The sequence below is a fragment of the Cydia splendana genome, chromosome 24 (genome assembly GCF_910591565.1).
Source record: "Cydia splendana chromosome 24, ilCydSple1.2, whole genome shotgun sequence".
NCBI classification, from domain to species: domain Eukaryota; kingdom Metazoa; phylum Arthropoda; class Insecta; order Lepidoptera; family Tortricidae; genus Cydia; species Cydia splendana.
The window spans coordinates 8,874,621-8,883,907 of NC_085983.1; the positions used below are offsets into that span (position 1 = coordinate 8,874,621).

General features: G+C 37.9%; 1 protein-coding gene across 1 annotated transcript in view; it reads right to left on the reverse strand.

The window, feature by feature from the left end:
• Positions 1-9,287, reverse strand: part of LOC134802345 (uncharacterized) — a 39,825-nt gene extending 30,538 nt beyond the window's left edge. Inside the window, exon 1 of the mRNA XM_063774959.1 lies at positions 9,134-9,287. The gene's annotated coding sequence lies outside the window, so the exon portion shown is untranslated. The remainder of the gene's footprint in view (positions 1-9,133) is intronic.

The window sequence follows — 9,287 nt, forward strand, 5'->3', positions numbered from 1 at the left end:
TTGCCTGCGAAAATCCGGTCACAAATAAGGGTTGCCAGGCTTTTAATTAAAATAAGAAGGGAAGGCTTTTAGCGATAACTCATAAACGGCTTAACTGATCAAGTTTGTTTTAATTTTATTTGATTGAGTTTTTTAAGCACTATTTTAATGATTTTTTTCATATTTTTTGGACAGAGGGTTCAAAAGTTAGAAGGAAAAATCTTTTTTTTTCTTTCTAAACGATTATTTCCGAAATGATTCACTTTATCAAGAAATGTTGTTTAAAGACCCCTATTTATTTCGAAAGGCCTATCCAACGACACGAATATTTTCGGAAATAATCGCTTTGGAAGAAACAAAATGTGTGTGACAATTTTTTTATAGTTTCAACCTCATAGTGTGGGGTGTCGTTGGATAGGCCTTTCAAAGTAAATAGGGATCTTCAAACAACATTTCTTGATAAAGTGAATCATTTCGGAAATAATCGTTTAGAAAGAAAAAAAAAAAGGTTTTTCCTTCTAACTTTTGAACCATCTGTCCAAAAACTATGAAAAAAATCATGAAAATAGTGCTTAAAAAACTCAATCAAATAAAATTATAACAAACTTAATCAGTTAAGCCGTTTATGAGTTATCGCTAAAAGGCTTCCCTTTTTATTTTAACTAAAAGCGTGGCAACCCTTATTTGTGACCGGATTTTCGCAGGCAACCCTATACCATTGTATTTGCAACAAAATTACCATCATTTTGATGTATAATTCAAGCGTCAGACAGATGAGTGCAATTATCGATATAAAATCACCTCTTTAAACACGGCAACCACATAATAGTGACCGGAAAAAGATAGGCAACCTAGATGATTTATGTTGTACAAGTTGTATACTTTCCATTGAAACTTATTTCGTTCGTCAGACAAATCGGTGAAATTTGCCGAAAATATTTCTTTAGGCAACCCTATTTATTTATGTTCTGGAACATATTTTCTTTCGTATTTTCATAGTTTCATCCGTCAGACAAATTAGTGAAGGTCGACCATATATGTGGGATCTTAGATCATTAGAGTGCGTGTTCAGATAATGTGAACACCTTGGCCGCTCCGATATATCTGATGGCGACTGTACCATGCACCGGCTGGTACGTGACGTCATGCCTGTCGGACGGGTTCGGGAGATTCCGGGAACGCTCGGGAATGTTGAGTAGAACAAGCAACTTAAGTAACCATATTCGTTCAAACCCAACTAAATAAATCACTTTTAATAGGATTTCCCGCGTAATTTGCCGCGATCTACTACTTATTTGCTTTTTAGGGTTCCGTACCTCAAAAGGAAAAAACGGAACCCTTATTATAGGATCACTCGTTCTTCTGTCTGTCTGTCTGTCCGTCTGTCACAGCCTATTTTCTTGGCAACTACTGGACCAATTAAGTTGAAATTTGGTACACATATGTAAATTAGTGACTCAAAGACGGACATGTAACGTAAATAAATGAATTTTAAACATGGGGGCCACTTTTGGGAGGTAAATGAGAAAATTTTAAAAAAAAGTTTTCCAAACTATATCGTGTTATATGTCAAATGAAAGAGAGCTCATTGTGAGAATTTCAAATATATATATTTTTTATATATTAGGGTTCCGTAGCCAAATGGCAAAAAAACGGAACCCTTATGGATTCGTCATGTCTGTCTGTCTGTCTGTCCGTCCGTATGTCACAGCCACTTTTTTCCGAACAAAAAATTTTAGGGGTCCCCATACTTAGAACTGAAACTCAAAAATATTTTTTCATCAAACCCATACGTGTGGGGTATCTATAAATAATAGGTCTTCAAAAATGATATTGAGGTTTCTAATATATTTTTTTTCTAAACTGAATAGTTTGCGCGAGAGACACTTCCAAAGTGGTAGAATGTGTGTGTGTGTGTGTCCCCCCTGTAACTTCTAAAATAAGAGAATAATAAATCTAAAAAAATTATATGATGTACATTACCATACAAACTTCCACCGAAAATTGGTTTGAACGAGATCTAGTAAGTAGTTTTTTTTTTAATACGTCATAAATCGTAAACCGCAATTTTATTATGTTACTTGCTGCTACGGAACCCTTCATGGGCGAGTCCGACTCGCACTTAGCCGCTTTTTTTAGCATTAGAAAAAAGGTAAACAATCTTGACGTGTCTTTTTATTGATAAACACACACATGAATCATATAATTCATATACGATTATTTACATTCTTTTGCTTTTATAAGTAATAGGTAATAGTTACTGATTTTTAAATTAAAAGCGTTTTTCAATTAAAAGATACGTCAAGATCGCGTAGTCTTTTTCTAATACTAAAAAAAACAACCGGGCAAGTGCGAGTCGGACTCGCGCACGAAGGGTTCCGTACCATAATGCAAAAAAACGGCAAAAAAAAAACGGTCACCCATCCAAGTACTGACCCCGCCCGACGTTGCTTAACTTCGGTCAAGAATCACGTTTGTTGTATGGGAGCCCCACTTAAATCTTTATTTTATTCTGTTTTTAGTATTTGTTGTTATAGCGGCAACAGAAATACATCATCTGTGAAAATCACGGTTCGTGAGATACAGCCTGGTGACAGACAGACGGACGGACGGACGGACGGACGGACGGACGGACGGACGGACGGACAGCGGAGTCTTAGTAATAGGGTCCCGTTTTACCCTTTGGGTACGGAACCCTAAAAACGAACTATAGTCAATGTTGAGCATACCTACGGTACCTATGCGACCAAAGTGTACAGAAGCAAGGTCAAACAGATGCGAAACGAATTCAGGTTACAAAACAACATACACACATTATGCTATATATAGATAGCCGAGCGATTTCGAGGCCATCCGACAGAAGGGTGTTAAAAAGGCCAGTTATTAAAGTGTTGTATAAACTTTCACGATTTTCACACATTTTAATTTAAAGGGGCCCACTGATTAACAGTCCGCCGGACGGTATCGGCCTGTCAGAACAAAATTTTGACAGTTCCGAACAACTGACAGGCCGATACCGTCCGGCGGACTGTTAATCAGTGGGCCCCTTAACTTACAACAGGACTTTCAAATAAATTCATCATCATCATAATTTAAGAGCTTTGCTCTTGTCGGCGGAGTAATCGCCACTCATTTCTTTCTTGTGCCAGTCTTTTAATTTCCTCATACGACGCATTATTTTTTATTTGGCTGAGATAAGTGATTCTAGGTCTTCCTCCTTCTCTTGTTTTTTCAATCCCGCCTTCCAGGATGTTTAGGAAAAAGTTGTCATGCCGTATAAGGTGTCCTAACATCATGCCTCTCCTATTTCTTATTGCATTTAATAAGCATCAAATAAATTAAGAAATAATATCAAAAATTCACTACCTCGACCGAGATTTGAACTCGCGTACCACTCTACCAATAACTGAGCTTGAGCTATCGAAGATTACCCTACACCCTACTGCGGCTCTAGCCCGAGCTGGTATTTTTCTCCGTTTTTACTTATTTCAAAATTTTAAATTCCGTTAGCAGATTTCTTCTTCTTCCTCCGAAAGGTGCTTATGAAAAATAGGGTTTTCACCTCAGCAGCTCGAACAAGGGTACTTTGCTTCTTAAAAACAGTGAGCAAAATGCGATTTTGCTCACTGAGTCATTTTGTCTCACTCAGTGAGCAAAATGACATTCAAGTGACCTTTATAGTCAAATGTCATTTCAACATGCGGGGTCTAATAAAAGTTCGATATACTTGGGTTCTATTATCTCTGTCCCTCTAGGTATGTTCTCACTGCTTAGGGTGAAAAATTTTGTGTACTACACGAGATCAAAGTTATTTACATCTCGTGCGCTTTTGAATCCCTTACTACGCTCAAGATTCTAAATTAGCTCGCTACGCTCGTGAATCTATTATAGAATCTTTCGCTTGCACGGGACTCAAAATAAGCACTCGAAGAAATATCAAACTTTGATCTCTTGTTGTACAAATAACTATTTCTGTCACTGTGAGGCTCAGTAAAGGTTTTTTAATCAATAAAAAATCTAGTGTAAAGTTTATTTGGACAGAATTCGAACTCAGTGAATTTGGCAACTAAACGATTGCAACGCCATCTGCGTTAAGCTTTACGATTTTATCCTCCTTGGAAATTGGCATGTCTTGGGATCTCCATACAGCAATAATGCTTGCCAATAGGAAGACATAATAAGTAATACAGCAGATGAATACCAATATTGCTATACACTGTTACTGTGTGTGTGTGTATATATATTTAATATCGCTGTTACATTATTAATTAGAGTTATTCCATATTATTTATTAGCGGTTAAGTCGTATTTTATAAGTTGTTAATTGACTTAGCTGCGATAAATTAAATAAACATATTGTGTCTCTCATCTATACAATATCAATACAATGTTCGCTTTTATACTATTACAATACAATAATGGATGTCCACGGCAATGGCACGCTTTACATTTTGCTTTTTGCTTTGCTTTTGGCTTTGGTCACGATAAAGTGAAAGAACTAAATGTATGAGAGTGTGTGTGTCGCGTTCGACCGAATATTTCGACAAGGGTCAACCATTAATTACATCACGCCTAATTTCGATTTTATATACCCCCTCCCACCCATTTTCATAGGAAAAAGATAGCTCGTTAATAGGCCCCGTGAAAACTATAGGGGGCATGGGCAACAGAATTTTGGCGCGAGGCGTAAATGTGTCGTTTATGCTTCCGATGTAGCCCACAAGATGGCAGAACCTACTATGCACAAGGAAACGTACCGACGAGAACGGTAGATGGTAGCACTTGCTTTGGCAATGTACATGTGCACATATGTTTCCGATTCAGGCCACAAGATGGCAGACCCACCAACGCGCACGGTCCCTATACGTGCTGTCACACTTGGCATGACAAGTCCGTGCGAAGCCGGCGCGGGTCGCTAGTGAAGTAATAAGCAATTATTGACCATGCATTGCCCACGTGCCACGTGAATGACCATTTATGTATGACTTGATTACTTTTATTAGGTAGGTATACTCGTACATGAATAACTATAGTGTTGCTATCAACTGTGCGTCAGTTTGAGGTTTAGGCTGAAATACCAATTCTTTACTAGGTAAATATGACTGTTTCATTATATTTAGTAAACTGTGTGAAATTGCCATTTAAACGGTTCACACATGTGCGAGCGTGACAGCAATATACCTAATTACGTGCGTGCAGTAGAGACAGGAACAGGCGGGTCAATGTGCCAAATTCTCTCGTGTTAATTAAGCGTCATTACTTTAAAGGAAGGAAGGTCTTTTCTTAAGAAACTTCATCCAACCATGGAACAAATATACTCAAAATAACTAACATTTTATGTAAATTATATTCGCGGTTAAATCCCGCATTAATTAATAAAAACCTACCACTTATCAGAGCTCTAGACCAGTTACATAAATAACTAAGTATATTAATATTCAACCACATTGACACTGTTGATAACATAATCACCGAAAATATGTCTTTTAAATCATAATGGTCCTTATTTTCTGTTGTCAATAAGGCACTATTTCAATACAGATTTATATTAAAATTAACCTTATATTAGACAACTGACTGATGGTGCGGTAAGTTTAGTTTGAGACTGAGACTGAGATTCATTTTAGGTAAAAATTTAAATAAACCGAGTAAATGTAGGTACTTAGGAATCTTAGGATTGCATTGGAGCGTCTGCCATCTTGTGGCCTGAATCGTAAACATATGTGCACATGTAGGTACATTGCCAAAACAAGTGCTACCATCTACCGTTCTCGTAGGTACGTTTCCTTATGCATAGTACTCGTAGGTACTGCCATTTTGAGGGCTACATAGGAAGCATAAACGGCGATTTTTCCGGGCGGGGCGTGAGCGGTACGCGCCGCTTTTACATATAAAACGCTCACGCGCCGCTCACGCCCCGCCCGGTAAACGCGCCTGTGTGATGGAACCTTTAATTGGACCATAAGACCTTCACTTTCCAAGCCAATAATATTGCTGAAACTGGCAGTTCACTTTCCACATGTTTTCAAGGCAGATCAATAATTGTCTGGCCAATAACATCAAGGCCATGGCCTTACCAAAATGTAAACAGACGGGCGCCTTACAGTCAAAACTATTAAATAAATAAAAAAAAACCATTTACAACAATTGCACTGTCATCTTGCACTAAGGGCTAAATGCAAATATTCAAAATCGAAATTTTGTTATCTGCCTCTCTATCGCTCGTGCATATTTAAGTGATAGAGGCGGTAGACGAACAAACAATGTGGTTTGTGGAAGGCCTCTCTGTTTATGATTAATGCTCTAAAATGGAAACCCAGGCTCTCCTAAACATGTTTCATATACAGCAGCGGTCGGCAACCAGCGGCCCACGAACCTCTCACTTGCGGCCCGCGAGCCTCAATATTGACAAATGACAATGTCTGATAAACTCATACATATTAACAAAGTGCGGCCCGCGTCCACTTCGTTAACTGCTATGTGGCCCTTGGCTGCTAAAAGCCTGAATAATATTTATAATTGGCTGCCTGTGAAAATTACATTGTTCAAGGCATATTGCCAATCTTTTTATACATGCGGTCTGTGGGTCAACTTTACGCAGCGGGCATATAGCGACTTGCGAGTCCAATATAACAACGCGTTTAGGGTTCTGTTGGGGTTGCCGCGGCACTGTAGTGCGTCGGGCATGTTTGCGGAGGCGCGGACCGACGATTTTGCTGCCATAATGCGCAAGCGGTGCGCCTCCCTGCTAGCCCGAGTTCGCTGCAGCACCAACGGGCTCCTGAGCGCGTTCGCGGACCGCTGGGATTCCGCGCTGATGCGGAGATGGACACAGCTCCATGTATCGCGCTCCACGTAGGTAGGTTATAAGTTTTATTTGTTAAATTTTATTTACGTTGTTTTGCACTAACACTAAATTTAAGTAGTATAAACTTGTTACTAACATAATATGGGACTAGTCCTGAAATAAATATTATTCATTCATTCATTCATTCAAAAGGTTGCCGACCGCTGATATACAGAATAAAAATACAAGAGTAATAACTAAAATATTTATAGTGTTAATAAGGCTCTTGAGAGTTTAAATTCAATAATGTATATTGTATGTATGTATGTGTAAACTCTTTGTTGTACAAAACACAAAATTTATTTATTTTTCGGTATAAATAATAAATAATAATAATAAATAATAAATATTACAGGACATTTTTACACAAATTGACTAAGCCCCACGGTAAGCTCAAGAAAGCTTGTGTTGTGAGTACTCAGACAACGATATATATAATATATAAATACTTAAATACATAGAAAACAACCATGACTCAGGAACAAATATCTGTATCATCATACAAATAAATGCCCTTACCAGGATTCGAACCCGGGACCATCGGCTTCATAGGCAGGGTCACTACCCACTAGGCCAGACCGGTCGTCAAATGTACGTATGTACTTAATTGATCCTTCTTATCAAAAGTTTGCTGACCCCTGCCTTAACCAATTATATTAAATTCTGTGATTCTCATATCTTATACCTTTTAACAAGCAATTCTTGTATATAATAAAATTCTGTATATTTTACGTCATTCGATCTATTATCCAATGTACCTATTGCATAAATTGCATACTTAACAAACAACACACTTCATTTAACCTTGGATAAAAACAATATTATTAATAAACACAGAACAATGATACAAAAAATATTTATTTGTATATAATTTTGGGGATCTCGGAAATGGTTCTAATGATTTCAATGAAATTTGCTACATAGGGGTTATCGGGGGCAAAAAATTGATCTAGCTAGGTCTTATCTCTGGGACGACGTGCAATTTTGAGTTTTTTTTTTTATCCTTTTTTTTTAAGGGGTTTTGTCCCGCAGTGACTATGTCACCCCCGTAATGAGATCTAATAGTAATAATTTATTTTAAACTTGCACATCAAAAAAGTACAGACTTAATGCCTTGTATGTTTTCCAAGCAAAGGTTGGTCTCTCAGATATCACAATAGTTATGTACCCTCTACATTCCAAGCCATAAGCGATGTGCTAACTGCCTACAATTACAGTAAACAAGTCCGGGTAGCAGGTAAACCCCAAAGGCTGTTTAAGTATTTTAAGCGCAGCGAGAACCTAAACAGGTTTTAATATAAAGTAGTCAACCAGATGTACACTGGCGTTCAAAAGTGCATGGAGATGTTTCAACCGCAATATTATGGCCATTATATATTATGTGGACTGTAATTGTCTGAAAATAAATATTTTTTATTGTGTATTTAATATTAAGGCATTACGGTCAACATCGATCCATGCACCTTTGAACGCCACTGTACAAACAGCAACACTCTTAACTGTCCATCTTAAGATAAGATAAAACAAGAAGATTTGAGGAGAATGGTGAGATAATGCCGTTGGGACAGTAACCTGCAGCTCCGACTCCAGGGAACGGGGCTGAATGAACGTGACACGCGATCGACAGCCCGCCTGCTTCCGGCCGGGCGTCCCTACACTACATCAACACCTAACTGTCCATCGGTGGGCCTTATGCCTTTTGTAATAAAGTCCACCGATGGACAATTAACAATTTGGGCGATGGTACTATACTCTGTATCTTTAGGTATTTAAATAAAAGTAAACAATTTGTACATTTTCAGGTAGTTATAACATTTATTGGTTAACTAACCATATACAAAACTGCCTGGATCTGTCACTGAGCGACCTGACTTCAACCTACATTATTTGATCATGTAATGTTTTCATCTACCCTCAACTGGCTTAAGGAGGCGTTTGAGGGTAGATTTTGTTTACTGTTATTTAAATACCTAAAGATACAGACTATATAAGAGAAAACTGCAGAACAGAAAATACATGGTCGTTTATTTAGTCGGTTCAATGACAAATATACATACAAGTAATCCTTAATTTACCTAAACCACGATCTGAACGTAGGCACCTAGTCACAATTATCATAACAATTATGACCTAACGCATATTTAACCAGCAAAAAGCAAGATATTGATCGCATTTAACTCATAAAAGTACTGTTTTGAGGCTTGAGAACTGGGGACGAAACGTATGACGCGCGGATAGCGAATTAAATTTGCAAATTCAACTTTCGAAAACACCACAGAGAACTACTTGTTTTTTTTTTGCACTTACCTGCGTATAGTCAAAGGTCAGTCCAAAAACAACACTCACTGCACTCCAATGTATTTAATCCAGTTTTTTTCACAAATCACAACCGTTAATCGCGGGTTTTCCTGGAATTAATTTGTTATTAGCAATATGTTGTTGCGCACGAGTAGGCACGAAC